Source organism: Armigeres subalbatus, chromosome 3, assembly GCF_024139115.2.
Source record: "Armigeres subalbatus isolate Guangzhou_Male chromosome 3, GZ_Asu_2, whole genome shotgun sequence".
In the NCBI taxonomy this organism is placed as follows: Eukaryota; Metazoa; Arthropoda; class Insecta; order Diptera; family Culicidae; genus Armigeres; species Armigeres subalbatus.
The window spans coordinates 180,089,654-180,107,153 of record NC_085141.1 but is presented as its reverse complement, the minus strand read 5'-3'; positions in this window follow the sequence as shown (position 1 = coordinate 180,107,153).

Genomic DNA, 17,500 nt, shown 5'->3' with positions numbered 1-17,500 from the left:
GAAGTGGATGAAAGAGTTATTACTAATATGTATTTTATCCTTCAATATGAATGAGCCAAAAAAATTATAAAAAGTCTATCTATGTCTTTCCAATGTCAGCCTTTAGAAAGTAGGGTTCAATTAATTTATGACACCATTCGTTTGATTCCACAACCGCTTGTAATCGGAGCCTTTCTCCCTAGGCAGCGGTAATATTCGTCTACATGTTCATAACCCATAAACAATAACCGTGCTCAATCACGCATTTTTCCGTAGGGAATCGATCGCCATCCCATGATTTGGGAAACCTTAGCAACCACTCACACAGTCGCAAATGCATCCCTTTCCCGATTCGGAAACATCCGGCAGCGCAACGGGCAACGTCATCTTATCAAATTTATGTTTCAGCGACTACAGCACTCTAATAAACATCGGGAAATGTAGAGCACACATAACACAATAAATAAATTTGCCAAAACACAGCAATAACGGCACTTCAAATCACTAGGGGATGCCTGGCTTCGACCCCTATCCCTATCATTAGTAAAAAAGGATCACAATTAAAAGTATCATTTATCATAGTTCAAAGAATAAGTGCTCTCGATTCTGAATTAGCCAGCGTTGCAGTAGCGAAGAGAATCGTACCTCTATCGGGACGGCGAGCAAACCGTTCTGTTCCGTTGTTAGATCTATCTCATAACGCTAACGGAGGGGGAAACGCGAGAAACAAAGTTGTGTAATAATTCAATAAAAGTGTAATTAATTTGATGGACCAAAATGAATTTCATTTTCGTGAAATTGCACAACAGTAAGGGCTGTTTTTTTTCTATACTTGTAATTATGATCGATTATGTCAATGAATTGTAGCGTCCTATGTTCAATAATTCAGCAATCAGTTCTAATAATACTTGAGAATAACATTGATTATAAGTCTGCAATTCACAATTAGTGCTTCTAAATCGCTATAATAAATAAAGTAATAAAAAATGCTACGTCTTTACTTCTACATTATTAAAATGAGATAATAAACTTGTTAGGTAATTGATTACTTTTCTGGCAGCCGGTGCAAAGCAAAGAAAACGGTAGAGAAAAGTGGCAGGTTCATCATAATCAATCCATTAAAATTAATGTCGTTTCTACTTGGGATGCATATAGATATTTTTTATAATAAAATCCAGATATCATTACTTTCAACTCACGTAGGGTTCGCATGATCAAAATATTTATATAATACGTGACAATCGCGTGAACTTTACGAGGTTTTCTCGTGAAATTCGCTGGATCTGTAATGCTCAATTTCATTTCTGTGTGCCGAGGACTAAAACTTCTTATTGGCATTACATCCCCTCCACTGGGACAGATCCGCCTCGCAGCTTAGTGTTCATTAAGCACTTCCACAGTTATTAACTGCGAGGTTTCTAAGCCAAGTTACCATTTTTGCATTCGTATATCATGAGACTAACACGATGATACTTTTATGCCCAGGGAAGTCGAGACAATTTCCAAACCGAAAATTGCCTAGACCGGCACCGGGAATCGAACCCAGCCACCCTCAGCATGGTCTTGCTTTGTAGCCGCGCATCTTACCGCACGGCTAAGGAAAGCCCCGTCGACCGTTGAAAAAAAATCAAAACACCATCGTGACTGCGTGACTCATGACCATGCGAGTTTCTGAAAGATTATATTTGTGAGCCGTACTGCTGGCCGTTATTTTGCAAGCGCAACTATTTGTTTTGTTCACTCCACCTTCATATCAGAATCTTGCTCTTATGAATAAATTGTGTAAGGCTAAGCATATAAATCGAGTTTTTATCTTAATTTTATAATACTCGCGAGATAATTTTGTGACGAAATGTGTGCAGCAAATAATTTCATGACACCCTTTAATACACAAATAGTTTATGGTTTTCACAATGACTCATGGATCAGAAAAGCTACTTGTGGACGTTGAATATCATTTCTTTACTTGATCGGGGTTCTGCCAAAATGCACCAAGCGATTTTTTGACTGACTTTTGATATTTTGTTTGTGCAAGGAAAACGGAAATCATTTCATATCAATTCATACGTACATTTGTTGCAGGATATCCTCAGTTATGGAATAGAGGGATATCAGATACGATTTGCGATCAATTAAATCTGCTAAGCAAAAGCTGTCATATGCATCGATTGTGTGATCGTACTTCATTAAGGTCACTCCTGACGGAATCCAAGTTCCAAAGTGCTCGCGTTTTCGGGGGCACATCACTCGATTCAGAGGCGGCGCACAACTGTCATTTTTGTTGATTTAGTTTTGCTGCGTCGCAGCATGCGTGAAATAATAAAAATGACAGTTGTGTGTTGCTTCCGTATTGAGTGGTGTGCCCCCGAAATCGCGAGCACTTTTAAGGATCCCCCAAACCTAAGCGATTTCATCGCCGCGATGGCGACAACTAGTCGCCACGATTCTATCGTTGGGTCGCTGCAGGCAATGTTCTATTTACGCTTCCATACCAACGGCGACAGAATCGCAGTCGCCATGCGATAGAATCGCGTCGCGATTGTCGTGTCGCGTGTGTTTGGGGAAACCTTTAATCTTGGATTCCGTCAGGAGTGACCTTAAGGTCACGCGCAATTGCTGATGAAGCTGTGTGTGGATGCCAGACATAACTAAATACTCATCCTACTCGGTTAAAACAATACGTGTGAAAGAGTTGGTTGTAAAAATAGATTGCAAGAGTTCAGGTATGTGCCTGGTGTTGAAAATTTGATCTCATCAGTAGCCTTCTGAGCTGCGGAGGATACCGGAGGTCCTTCGTAGCTTAAAAGGAAAAACACCTGTCTAGCGTACTGGTTTCGTGGGATCAAATCCCACCGATGAAAGTGGTTACCGTCCAGTACATTTTTCGAACTAAATCTTCCACTTGTTGTGCCACTCCGGTTGGATTTAACCCGGAATGTAGGCAATTAACTTTGATTGTGCAGCCGTATTAGTTTCGCCGGACGACGCCATTGAAAACGATACACATACGCTTCCATCGCGGGTGGAAGCCAAACGTTGCAAATAAATACATATATTTGTGTTTGACTTCGCGCTTCTTCCGATTCATTTATTTTTATGAAGATAATCGGACAATTTTGTGCCCTTCACTGAAATCCAGGCAAGTGACTTGGTAGGTTCCAATCTGTTCCAATGGAATGGTAATTTAAGAATAAGCCTCCCGGAATCCAAAACTAAATGCACTCGCTATTTCAAGGGCACACCATTCAAAACGAAAGCTACACCCGATTCTGTTTTACACGGATTTTTTTTACTCGGCCATATTACAAAAATCCCACACAAAATTTTTGCAAAGTTGCTCAATTTTGCATGATTCGCCGAGAAATCATAAAACTTTTTTTACACGGATTTTCGAATTTTGAACTGAAAACTTTTTTTACACGGAACGTATCCCCCGTGTAAAAAAAGAATCGGGTGTACTGTTGTGTGTTCCTTCCGTATTGTGCTCTTGAAAACGCGAGAGAATTTAGATTTGGATTCCGGAAAGCTTGTCTTTAAGCGATTCGTTTCGTTACTTTTGAAAAACTCTTTGTTGGAACTTGGATTTCGATATCAATTTACATTTCAATTTTCACTAATCATTGGGTTCCTGACTAGTTTTAAGGCGTTTTAAAAATGAGTGACTTAGCTCAAACGATTAGCTCAAACAAGCGATTTGATTTATATATTCTCCTCACTCATTTAATGCATTCGCATGTAGAATGCTTACAATTCGGGTGTTTGGTAAACTTAAATGAACGGTATAAAGTTTCTTCTTATTATTATTGGCATTACATCCCCCGCTGGGACATTGCTGCCTCGCAGCTTAGTGTTCTCTAAGTACTTCCACAGTTATTAGCTGCGAGGTTTCTAAGCCAAGCTACCATTTTTGCATACGTATATCATGTGGCGGGCTTGGTAGTCATATGGCTACAGCTTCTACCTCAAACGCAGGAGGTCGTGGGTTCAATCCCAGGTCCGTTCCATTCTCCTACTTTGTATCTTTCTCTTCATTTCTCATGTTCTAACAATCGCTAGAACTGGAAATGGACTTCCATACCGTTTCCATTACTATTCCTATACCTTAAACTTGAGTATTCTAACAGTAATCTGCTAGAATTGGAAATGAACTATAGAGCTCGTTTCCTACATCCAGTTAGAAATTCCATCACTTACCTTCTCCTATCTATCACATTGGCAGCTCGTTAACCAAGACGGACCTCTGCCTCTCCAACCCAACCCAGAAATTCCAACAAATTCCGCATGAACTCGTGGCAAGTGCAGAGGTATATTCGGCTTGCAGTGGGCGAGTTATTGCATCATCATTTCCTCCCCCTTTCCTACATTGACTTGCATTCTGACGTGGCAGGCGCCAGTATGAGCTAACAAATGAGATCACCAGTACTTGTACATTGAAGATGTGTGCTAGTCCCAAGCAAACATCTGTTGGTTCCCTGTGCAAGAACAGCTGATCTGGTCATAATGGAGTAGCAACTACGAGCTGTCAATCAAGCTCAAGGGTATATCATGTTGCTTACACGATGATACTTTACGCTCAGGGAAGTCCAAAAAAATTGCAACCGAAAATTTCCTAGACCGGACTGGGAATCGAATCCAACCACATTCAGCATTGTCTTGCTTTGTAGCCGCGCATCTTATCTCACGGCTAAAGAAGGCCTTCGGTATATAGTTTACTGAATCGAATTCACTGTATTTGACTAGACGAGATACCGTCTGTGAATGGAAGGAATATGGGAGATAACGCGTTTTGCAGGATATGTACTACTAGCGACCAATGAACATTGTTTTGGCCCACATGGCTTTCATGTACTTAAGCAACTCTCAGGGCAATAACTTGTGGCGTTGACAGGGGTTTCCTGATCAAATTTACTTATCTATTACAGAAGAACGAGTTACCGATACAATAGTTGATCGTTGTCAGATCGTCGAAACTAATGGTGGTTTATAATTACAATATTATATTGACTTCATGATATTATTTACACTTACGTTTAATTTTGATGCATTTTTGTTTGACGTAAACTGCGTCTAAGGGGAAGGCTCGGATACAAGGTGCAAAATGAGAATTTCGAAATTGGGGACCGTCACAAAATCATATAAGACTTCAAATGTTGATAGCGCCTTTATCTGTTGATGGATTTTTAAGATTTATATATCAATCAATTCGTAAACTTTCCACCAACTTGTTAATTGTATTAAAACTATTGATTATCAACGTTACCTACCTACCTGGTTGGCTACAGCATCGATACACCATTATTATTATTACCAGACTAAGGCCGGAGTGGCCTGTGCTGTACATAAAAATCTTTTCCATTCAGCTCGGTCCATGGCTGCACGTCGCCAACCACGCAGTCTTCGGAGGGTCGGCAAATCGTCCTCTACCTGATCGATCCACCTTGCTCGCTGTGCATCTCGCCTTCTTGCTCCCGTCGGATCGTTGTTGAGAACCATTTTCACCGGATTACTGTTCGACATTCGTGAACGATGGAAGGTTCTCCCAACAGCTGATGCAACTCGTAGTTCATTCGCCTCCTCCATGTACCGTCCGGCATCTGCACCCCACCATAGATGGTACGCACCACTTTCCTTTCGAAAGCTCCCAGTGCGCGTTGGTCCTTCATGAGCATCGTCCAGGTCTCGTGTCCGTAGAGGACTACCGGTCTAATGAGCGTTTTGTAGATTGTCAGTTTGGTACAGCGGCGAACTCTATTCGATCGGAGCGTCTTGCAGAGTCCAAAGTACGTACGATTTCCAGCCACTATGCGTCTCCGAATTTCTCTGCTGGTATCATTTTCGGCAGTCACCAGTGAGCCCAAGTACACAAATTCTTCACAAATTTCGTCACCACCGATGCAAACTCGCGATGGGGTGAATCACAAAAAGCTGGACGGACTTATTGAAAATTGTACCTCTCGTGTTAATCCCTGCTCTTCGTATTACCCCTTCCAAAGCGATGTTGAATAGAAGACACGAAAGACCATCCCCTTGCCGTAACCATCTGTAGGTTTCGAAGGGACTCGAGAATGCCCCAGAAACTCAAACTACCCACATCACTCGATTCATCGTCGCTTTGATCAACCGTGTCAGTTTATCCGGAAATCCGTGTTCATGCATTAGCTGCCATAGCTGGTCCCGATCGATTGTATCATATGCGGCTTTGAAGTCGATGAATAGATGATGTGTGGGCACGTTGTATTCGCGGCATTTCTGCAGTACTTGGCGAATGGCGAACACCTGGTCCGTGGTGGAGCGTTCGCCCATTATACCCGCCTGGTACTGCCCCACGAACTCCCTTGCAATTGGTGCTAATCGACGACATAAAATTTGGGAGAGTACCTTGTAGGCGGCGTTCAGCAATGTGATTGTGCGATAGTTGCTACAATCCAGCTTATCACCCTTTTTGTAGATGGGACACACGACACCTTCCATCCACTCCTGCAAAACTTCCTCCTCCCAAATCTTGGTAATGATCCAGTGCAGCGCTCTAGCCAGTGCGTCATCACCGTGTTTAAACAGCTCTCCTGGTAGTTGATCAACCCCAGGGGCTTTGTTGTTCTTCAGTCGGCCAATCTCCTCCTGGATTTCCTGGAGATCCGGATACCGCCATCTTCGTCTGTCACATCGCAGTGCTGCCGCCACCTTTGGATCACCTCACGCTCGTTCGTAAGAAGGTTCCCGTTTATGTCCTTGCACATATCAGGCTGTCGCACGTGGCTTTTACATGAACGGTTTAACTTCTCATAGAACTTTCGTGTGTTATTAGCGCGGTACAGTTGTTCCGTCTCTTCACGGTCTAGATCTTCCTGCTGGCGCTTTTTCCTCCGGAAAATCTAGTTTTGTCTGTTCCGCGCCCGTTTATATCGTGCCTCGTTCGCCCTCGTGCGGTGTTGCAGCAATCTCGCTCATGCTGCATTCTTCTCTTCTACTAACTGCTTACATTCGCCGTCATACCAGTTCACACTGGTTCAATAGCCCCCAAAACGTGCGTTTTTTAGTTTTCGACCTGAAAACTACATTTTAGAGTCATGATGTTTTCAGAAGAGTTGAAGGATATTTCTTGGGCTTTCTTTTGATAAGAAAACATCATTGATCTATCCACCTTAAAGGGCGGTGTGAAATCTTTAGATCTTTAGAAAAAATAGTCAGTTTTCACATCAACACACCATGAAAAGCGGCAAGCTAAACAAGCTCACCCTCTGAAAGATTCGGTTTAAAGCTACCGAATGCACAATGTTTTGTTTTGTTCCGTCGTGTTCCACTATTTTAAAATGATTCAAATTAATAGTGAAAGTTTTGAGCGCAGGCATACAGCAACGAGGTAGAGATCGGATTCAATATTCGCACTGCTGTAAGTGCGGACGTTCGTGATGTTGGAGAAGAATTTACCGTCGATTAGAACGTTGTCGATTTGGTTTTCCGTTTCTTGGTTAGGTGATCTCCATGTGGCCTTGTGGATATTTTTGCGGGGAAAGAAGGTGCTTCGGACTACCATTCCGCGGGAGGCTGCGAAGTTAATGCATCGTTGGCCGTTGTAATTCGATACGGTGTGCAGACTATCCGGTCCGATGACCGGTCTATACATTTCCTCCCTTCCTACCAGTGCGTTCATGTCGCCGATGACGATTTTGACGTTCCGCAGTGGACATCCATCGTATGTCTGCTCCAGGTGTGCGTAGAACGCTTCTTTCTCGTCGTCGGGTCTCCCTTCGTGTGGGCAGTGCGCGTTGATGATGTTATAGTTGAAGAAACGGCCTTTAATCCTCATTAATACACATCCTTGCGTTGATTGGCGCATCTTACCCAGCACTATGAAGCCGGTTCCCAGCTCGTTGGTGGTGCCACAGCTTTGGTAGAAGCTCGATGCCCGATTTTCCACACTCTCTGTCCTGTCCAGCAAATCTCCTGCAGCGCCACGACGTCGAAGTTGCGGGGATGTAATTCATCGTAGATTATCCTGTCGCAACCTGCGAAACCTAGCGACTTGCAGTTCCATGTTCCAAGCTTCCAATCGTGATCCTGCATTCGTCGCCTAGGTCTTTGCCGATTATATCGAGTCGCATGATCTCTTATATTGTTCGTAATGATTGGTTTTCCAGGCGGCTTATTGGGCCTGTGCAAACCTCCTGTCTCGTCGGAGGGCCGTCGTGTCAGGGCTGTTTAGCGTCCCACCTAACACCAGGACTTGGGCTTGTGCTATTCGATCGAAGCGTTTTGCGGAGTCCAAAGTACGTACGATTTCCTGCCATGGTTATCCTGTGGAATTCAAATATATCAGACGATTTTGCGAAAAAAGTCTGCATGTCGCATAGTGGCATTCTAGAAGTTTATATTGTAAGGCCTATGTAGTGGCGGCATCCAAAATGTCTTCGGCTTCAATCCAAATTCCTTTTATCAGACCCTTAGTCTTCTGTCAAGATATGTAAGATCTTTATCCTACATTTCAATACATGCAAGGCCATCCGAAACGTTCTTGAGTTCAGGTCGTCAAATACACAATCATGTAGAATCGTGATGCGTGTTATAAATTCTAGAACTCGAGAAACATTTTGAAGTTTAGGTTGCAGGATCTACACTGTAACGGCAAAAAGTTCATCATATATATCAAAATCTTTCCAATAAGTCATTGGATGTCTATGAAGATATGTTATACCAATCTTGCTGCATTTCAACACACCCAAAGCCATCCAATACAATTTTGAGTTCAGGTCGACAGATCTACAATCATGTAGGAAAGTATGTGTGGAATCCATCCTGGATGTCTTAGACGATTTTTCGATGAATTCGAAAAACAACAATGAAATCGGATTTTTTTGGATTTTCATTTGAACAAACAAAACTAAACTACTCATATTATACAAAACTCAAATATTCAACAAACTTGACCGATGAATAATTATTTGCGAGCGTCTTATGGGAAAATGTTACACGGTTTAAATAACTGTTGTCTTCCTTTTACTTCCACTTAGGGGCAAGCCAGAGTAAACCCGACGTGCGATGCGACGCGTCTTCGGACGAGGACCTACATAAAATAATGAAGGAGTACTTCGCAGTAGACAGCCTGGGAGTTGTTCAGCCGAAGAAACATCTCGTCTCAGCAGAAGAAGAGCGAGCGCAGAATCTGCTCGATGGCCGCACAGTGCTGAAGGGAAAACGCTCCGAAACTGGCTTGTTATGGCGCTACGACAATGTTCGGCTGCCTCAAGAAGAGAATGAATAAAGACTTCCAACTAGCGGACGCCCCCAACAAGAAGATAATCGATTTCGTCAAAAAAGGCTATGCGAGGAAGGTCAGCGATGAAGAACGTTCTCAAAACTTCCCCCGGACGTGGTATCTACCTATATTTCCGGTAACGAACGCCAATAAGCCAGGCAAGCTCCGAATGGTGTGGGACGGCACAGAAGTAGCCCACGGAATATCCCTAAACTCCGCGCTACTCAAAGGATCAGATCAACACAGCGAGCTGTTAAACATACTGGTACAATTCCGTGAAGGCCGGATCGCTCTAACTGGAGATGTGCGTGAAATGTTTTTGCAAGTGCTCATGCGTTCGGGAGACCAGCAATTCCAGAGGTTCCTCTGGTATGATGAAGATGGGACCCTTTCCGTATACGTTCTCCAGGTGATGATATTCGGTGCGTGCTGCTCCCCTAGCAGCGCTCAGTTCGTGAAAAACCTAAATGCCGAGTGCTTCAAGAGGGATTACCCAGCGGCAGTTGAAGTGATCCAGAAACGCCACTACGTTGACGACATGCTAGTGAGAGTGGCACCGAGCAGCACAAGTTAAACAAAAATGGTTACAGCAACTTGATTGTGACTTAATCTGGTCACATATGAGTTACAGTAATCTATGTGGAACATGTGTGCTACTGGGGAAAGAAGCTGTAGAACTCGCATTGCAAGTGAAGGAGATACACGCAGCTGGCAGCTTTGAAATCCGTAATTTGATCAGCAACTCCAAACGCGTCGCTGATGCGCTAGAGGAAAACAACACAGAAGAAAAGAACTTCGATCTTTCACCAGAACTAGTCACGGGCCCTCCTTAACCGTGCGGTAAGACGCGCGGCTACAAAGCAAGGCCATGTTGACAGTGGCTGGGTTCGATTCCCGGTGCCGGTCTAGGCAATTTTCGGCTTGGAAATTGTCTTGACTTCCCTGGGCATAAAAGTATCATCGTGCTAGCCTCATGATATACGAATGCAAAAATGGTAACCTGGCTAAGAAACCTCGCAGTTCAAAACTGTGGAAGTGCTTAATGAACACTAAGCTGCGAGGCGGCTCTGTCCCAGTGTGGGGATGTAATGCCAAGAAGAAGAAGAAGAAGAAGAAGAAGAAGAAGAAGAAGACGACGCACCGACGTAGACACCTTTACCTACAAGATCGGATGGGACCGACACGGCCGAACGCTGCTGGATAGTCAACACCGTCCAACAAAACAACAAATGCTGCGTGTACTCATGTCCGTGTTTGATCCACTAGGGCTTATTGCCCAAATTCTAATGTATTTAAAAAAAAAACTGCTTCAGGACGTCTGGCGCTCCGGCATCGGCTGGGATGACCAAGTCGATAAATCCATTTTTGAACGATGGCAAACCTGGCTCAAAGTCCTTCCTACCATCGAAAAGATCAGCATTTGTCGGTGCTACATCAGCGAGTCAAGCATCCACTACCGAGACATACAGCTTCACACGTTCGTAGATGCAAGTGATGTATCGCGGCTACCTGCTACTTACGATTCAATCATCAGGATGTTGTCGAGTGCAAAATAGTCGCCGCAAAAACCCGAGTCAAGCCGTTGAAATTCCTCTCTATACCTCGCCTAGAGCTTCAGGCGGCCCTGAACACTCTCCGAAGCCCTCACGATCCACATTAACCGTCGAGTTTTCTGGTCTGACTCCCAAGATACCCTGTGCTGGATCAGATCTGACCACCGCCGTTACTCACCATTCGTAGCGTTTCGGGTTAGCGAAATTCTCGAACTGATGGAGATGGCCGAATGGAGATACGTTCTCACCGATCTGAACGTTGTGGATGATGGAACAAAATGGAAGCCCCAAGCGAGATGATTCAACGGCCCACAATTTCTGTATCTCGCCGAAGACAATTGACCACGCACGTCGAAAGGCTCACGAATTACCGACCTCGAACTCCGTCCTAGTGCAATGGCACACTTTACCGCATCCAATCCCATCGTACAAGTGAACGACTTCTCCATTTGGGGCCGATTAGCTCGAGTCGTTGCGTTTGTGCAACGTTTCTCCAATAATTGCAAATTGAAGAAGTCACAGCTGTCCTCTTTCCAAGCTCAGAAATCAACAAGCTGTCCTATTTCCAGCTCAGAAATAAGCTTGGCTGAATCGTAGAACTACGCCAGGCGCAGTTGCAAAGTTATCCCGATGAAGTCGCTCTTCTCCAACGATCGCAGGATGAGCCGACGCTGCCGCTTAAAACACCGTTACCAAAAACAAGTCCGCTGCACCAAAAACTCCCTTGGCTGGACCAGAATGGAGTTTTGCGAATGCGAGGCCGCATCACCAACTGCGATTACGCAACCGAAGACGCCAAACATTCAATTATCCTTCCACGTGACCACCCAACCACCAAATTGATCATTGCACATTTCCACCTACGGGCAGCAGGGACTATGTCCAAGGGCTTGACGATCCCTCCCCAGGCCATCTGCGAGTTGTGGGGCTTGCCTAGGATGTGGTGGGGTTTGACAGTGGGCCCTGTTAAACCTCTATAAAAAGCTGCATGTATCCGCAAGTAGGCCCCACCAAAGCGACCGTGTGCCGCTCAAAGCGCACAAGCCCAAGTCCTGGCGTTAGGTGGGACGCTAAACAGCCCTGACACGACGGCCCTCCGACGAGACAGGAGGTTTGCGCTGGCCCAATAAGCCGCCTAGAAAACCAATCATTACGAACAATATAAGAGATAATGCGACTCGATATAATCGGCAAAGACCTAGGCGACGAATACAGGATCACGATTGGAAGCTTGGAACATGGAATTGCAAGTCGCTAGGTTTCGCAGGTTGCGACAGGATGATCTACGATGAATTACATCCCCGCAACTTCGACGTCGTGGCGCTGCAGGAGATTTGCTGGACAGGACAGAAAGTGTGGAAAAGCGGGCATCGAGCGGCTACCTTCTACCAAAGCTGTGGCACCACCAACGAGCTGGGAACCGGCTTCATAGTGCTGGGTAAGATGCGCCAACGCGTGATTGGGTGGCAGCCAATCAACGCAAGGATGTGCAAGCTGAGGATTAAAGGCCGTTTCTTCAACTATAGCATCATCAACGTGCACTGCCCACACGAAGGGAGACCTGACGACGAGAAAGAAGCGTTCTACGCACAGCTGGAGCAGACATACGATGGATGCCCACTGCGGGACGTTAAAATCGTCATCGGTGACATGAACGCACAGGTAGGAAGGGAGGAAATGTATAGACCGGTCATCGGACCGGATAGTCTGCACACCGTATCGAATGACAACGGCCAACGATGCATAAACTTCGCAGCCTCCCGCGGAATGGTAGTCCGAAGCACCTTCTTTCCCCGCAAAAATATCCACAAGGCCACATGGAGATCACCTAACCAAGAAACGGAAAACCAAATCGACCACGTTCTAATCGACGGTAAATTCTTCTCCGACATTACGAACGTCCGCACTTACCGCAGTGCGAATATTGAATCCGACCACTACCTCGTTGCAGTATGCCTGCGCTCAAAACTCTCGACGGTGTACAACACGCGTCGAAGTCGGACGCCGCGGCTTAACATTGGGCGGCTACAAGATGGTAGACTAGCCCAAGAATACGCGCAGCAGCTGGAAGTGGCACTTCCAACGGAAGAGCAGCTAGGCGCAGCGTCTCTTGAAGATGGCTGGAGAGATATTCGATCCGCCATTGGTAGCACCGCAACCGCTGCACTTGGCACGGTGCCCCGGATCAGAGAAACGACTGGTATGACGGCGAATGTGAGCAGTTAGTGGAAGAGAAGAATGCAGCATGGGCGAGATTGCTGCAACACCGCACGAGGGCGAACGAGGCACGATATAAACAGGCGCGGAACAGACAAAACTCGATTTTCCGGAGGAAAAAGCGCCAGCAGGAAGATCGAGACCGTGAAGAAACGGAGCAACTGTACCGCGCTAATAACACACGAAAGTTCTATGAGAAGTTAAACCGTTCACGTAAGGGCCACGTGCCACAGCCTGATATGTGTAAGGACATAAACGGGAACCTTCTTACGAACGAGCGTGAGGTGATCCAAAGGTGGCGGCAGCACTACGAAGAACACCTGAATGGCGATGTGGCAGACGAAGATGGCGGTATGGTGATGGACCTGGGAGAACGCGCGCAGGACATAATTCTACCGGCTCCGGATCTCCAGGAAATCCAGGAGGAGATTGGCCGGCTGAAGAACAACAAAGCCCCTGGGGTTGACCAACTACCAGGAGAGCTTTTTAAACACGGTGGTGAGGCACTGGCTAGAGCGCTGCACTGGGTCATTACCAAGATTTGGGAGGAGGAAGTTCTGCCGCAGGAGTGGATGGAAGGTGTCGTGTGTCCCATCTACAAAAGGGCGATAAGCTGGATTGTAGCAACTACCGCGCAATCACATTGCTGAACGCCGCCTACAAGGTACTCTCCCAAATTTTATGCCGTCGACTAGCACCAACTGCAAGGGAGTTCGTGGGGCAGTACCAGGCGGGTTTTATGGGCGAACGCTCCACCACGGACCAGGTGTTCGCCATTCGCCAAGTACTGCAGAAATGCCGCGAATACAACGTGCCCACACATCATCTATTCATCGACTTCAAAGCCGCATATGATACAATCGATCGGGACCAGCTATGGCAGCTAATGCACGAACACGGTTTTCCGGATAAACTGACACGGTTGATCAAAGCGACGATGGATCGGGTGATGTGCGTAGTTCGAGTTTCAGGGGCATTCTCGAGTCCCTTCGAAACCCGCAGAGGGTTACGGCAAGGTGATGGTCTTTCGTGTTTGCTATTCAACATCGCTTTGGAAGGTAATACGAAGAGCAGGGATTAACACGAGTGGTACAATTTTCAACAAGTCCGTCCAGCTATTTGGTTTCGCCGACGACATAGATATTATGGCACGTAACTTTGAGAAGATGGAGGAAGCCTACATCAGACTGAAGAGGGAAGCTAAGCGGATCGGACTAGTCATCAACACGTCGAAGACGAAGTACATGATAGGAAGAGGTTCAAGAGAAGACAATGTGAGCCACCCACCGCGAGTTTGCATCGGTGGTGACGAAATCGAGGTGGTAGAAGAATTTGTGTACTTGGGCTCACTGGTGACTGCCGAAAATGACACCAGCAGAGAAATTCGGAGACGCATAGTGGCTGGAAATCGTACGTACTTTGGACTCCGCAAGACGCTCCGATCGAATAGAGTTCGCCGCCGTACCAAACTGACAATCTACAAAACGCTAATTAGACCGGTAGTCCTCTACGGACACGAGACCTGGACGATGCTCGTGGAGGACCAACGCGCACTTGGAGTTTTCGAAAGGAAAGTGCTGCGTACCATCTATGGTGGGGTGCAGATGGCGGACGGTACGTGGAGGAGGCGAATGAACCACGAATTGCATCAGCTGTTGGGAGAACCATCCATCGTTTACACCGCGAAAATCGGTCGACTGCGATGGGCCGGGCACGTAGCCAGAATGTCGGACAGTAACCCGGTGAAAATGGTTCTCGACAACGATCCGACGGGCACAAGAAGGCGAGGTGCGCAGCGGGCAAGGTGGATCGATCAGGTGGAAGATGACTTGCGGACCCTCCGTAGACTGCGTGGTTGGCGACGTGTAGCCATGGACCGAGCCGAATGGAGAAGACTCTTATATACCGCACAGGCCACTTCGGCCTTAGTCTGATTAAATAAATAATACATTTCCACCAAATATTCCACCATCAGAACCACGAGACCGTTATCAACGAAATTCGACAGAAATACAGTATTCCGAAGCTCCGCACAGCCTTCACCAACGTCCGAATTAACTGCCAACGCTGCAAGAACCACCGAGTCGATCCAAAGGTGCCAATCATGGCAGATCTAACAGCAGCTCGACTACATGCCTTCGCACGCCCCTTCACCCATGTCGGCGTGGGTTTTTTCGAACCATACGAGACTGTCGTCGGTGGCCGAGCAGAAAAGCGTTGGGGTATGTTGGCCACTTGACTTACGACCCGCGCAATTCATATTGAAGTCGGCCATTCACTAACAACCGATTCATGCGTTATGGCACTGCGTAACTTCATCTCGCGAAGGGGGAGGCCAAGAACCTTCTACAGCGATCGAGGTACAAATTTCGTCGGGGCCAACCGAGAAATCAAAACAGCGGAGGATACTGTCGATCATGAAGAAATAATGAAGTAGTTTGTGGATGCAGAAACCAGTTGGCATTTTCTTCCTCCTTCCTCGCCGCATATGGGCGGCAGTTGGGAGCGCCTCATCGGCTACGTGAAAAAAAAATGATGGCCATTCTCCAAACAAGAAACTTGACGTATGAAGTGCTGCGAAAACTGTTAACAGAAGTGGAGAACACCGTCAACTACCGACCTCTGACACATGTTCCCGTAGAAGACGACTCAGCACCAGCTTGAACACAACCACTTTTTGCTTGGGTCGTCCAATGGAGTGAAACCACTATGCACTATGGATGTTAATGGAACGGTATTACGCCAATGTTGGCGATTATCTCAACTTCAGGCAAACCGGTTTTTGGCAGAGATGGGTAAGCGACTATTTGCCTGAAATAACTTGCCGCACGAAATGGTTCACCGACACCAAGCCGATAGAAAACGACGATGTGGTGATAATAATCGACCCTAGATAACCCCGGAGCTGTTGGCCAAGAGGCCGAGTGATCTGCATTCATCCCGGGCGGGATGGCCAACCTAGATCAGCGACGGTAAGGACAACCTGCGGCATCTACGAGTGACTGGTAGCCGTGCTAGACGTACGGCGCGTTACAGATTAAGCTGGCATAGCGGCCATCGTACCTGGGGGGACTGTTGGCGAACGTTCGCCAGCGCGCCTCTACGTTTTGGATCTCTTTATGTGATCGGCAGCTGTACCCCTCATGATAAGCAGATAGGACCGGACTGAGATGACAGAACGTACACTGTCGCAGCTGTGAGTCAGGTATTGGTATGAAGGATGAAGGCAAACTAGAGTAGAACAGAGAAAAAAGTTATATCTCGTTGTTATTACGGCAGGCATGCTATCGTGAAGCAAGGAAATTTAGAAATAATCAGTGAATTATTTATAGCTTTTCGATTAAGTGAAACTTTAAAGGTATTACTGTGAATTATTTGATATATGAATTCCCCTAATCTAAACTGATTATCAAGTAGCATAGCACCGAAAGGTCTACGTACCCTTAACCTAACCTGGATCCTACGAACTAAGTTGGTACACTATTTAACTAACTAAAAGCCATGCAATTACTTAAAATTACCCTAATATTATAGTACGGAGAAATAGTACGTGCAGACTTGAATACGAATCGATATTAGACAGGTTCACGGACTGACAGTGACTGGACACAGAAACGGGAATAAACGTGAGTTACAATTACTTATTATCTTACCTTCTACAATGAGTCAATGTACACTAAAACGAGTTTCTACAATTGCAGGAAAATAAAAACTCCCCTTATCGTAAACCCCAAGCAACGGTCGTTTTTACGTAGTTCATGTCAGGCGGTCGTGTCTAGTACACAACCCTTATGATTTAAAAAAAATCTATGGATTCAAACTCTTCTAAAAAAATAAATAATTTAAAAAATATGGTTCATTTCTTTGTTTTTAACTGTGATTGATATGGGCTCATGAGATTATTTCAAAAAGCAGTAACCCTAAATTGAGACGAAAACGGAAAGACTGGTAGGGTTACTGCTCCTGGACTTCATTTCATAGCTTCGATATTGGTCCTACGAAAACCAAAGCAATGAAAAGGTATTTGATTTGTTTATTATTTTTGTGATTTTTTTCAGCAGTGAGCATGCATGTTAGCAAAAAGAAGCGACGAAATTGGTGCCGATGAGATGAATATATGTACAGTGAGATTGAAAACGGAACAGTTCCCCTACTTATTAAATTGTATAAGCCATTCGTATACCTATTTCAAACACTTGGTGTAACGCACATTAAGCTGTAGACAGAATTAATCAAAAACAGATTTTAGCTTTCCCATCTCACCTAGTTTTAGGCGCCCACACTCAATTGACTGTTGAAAATCTGATGCGGATTACTTTTCTTGTTCTTTGTTCACAGCTGTGAATTATTTCATTCAGAACTGCACACACTCTTCCAGTACAATAACGCCTGGTTCGGCAAATATCGCAACAGATGCTTTATCCCACAGCATTTTTCACGCAGCCGTTCGCGGGATATTTTCCCTATGCATGAAATATTAATACATTTCCCCTCGAGC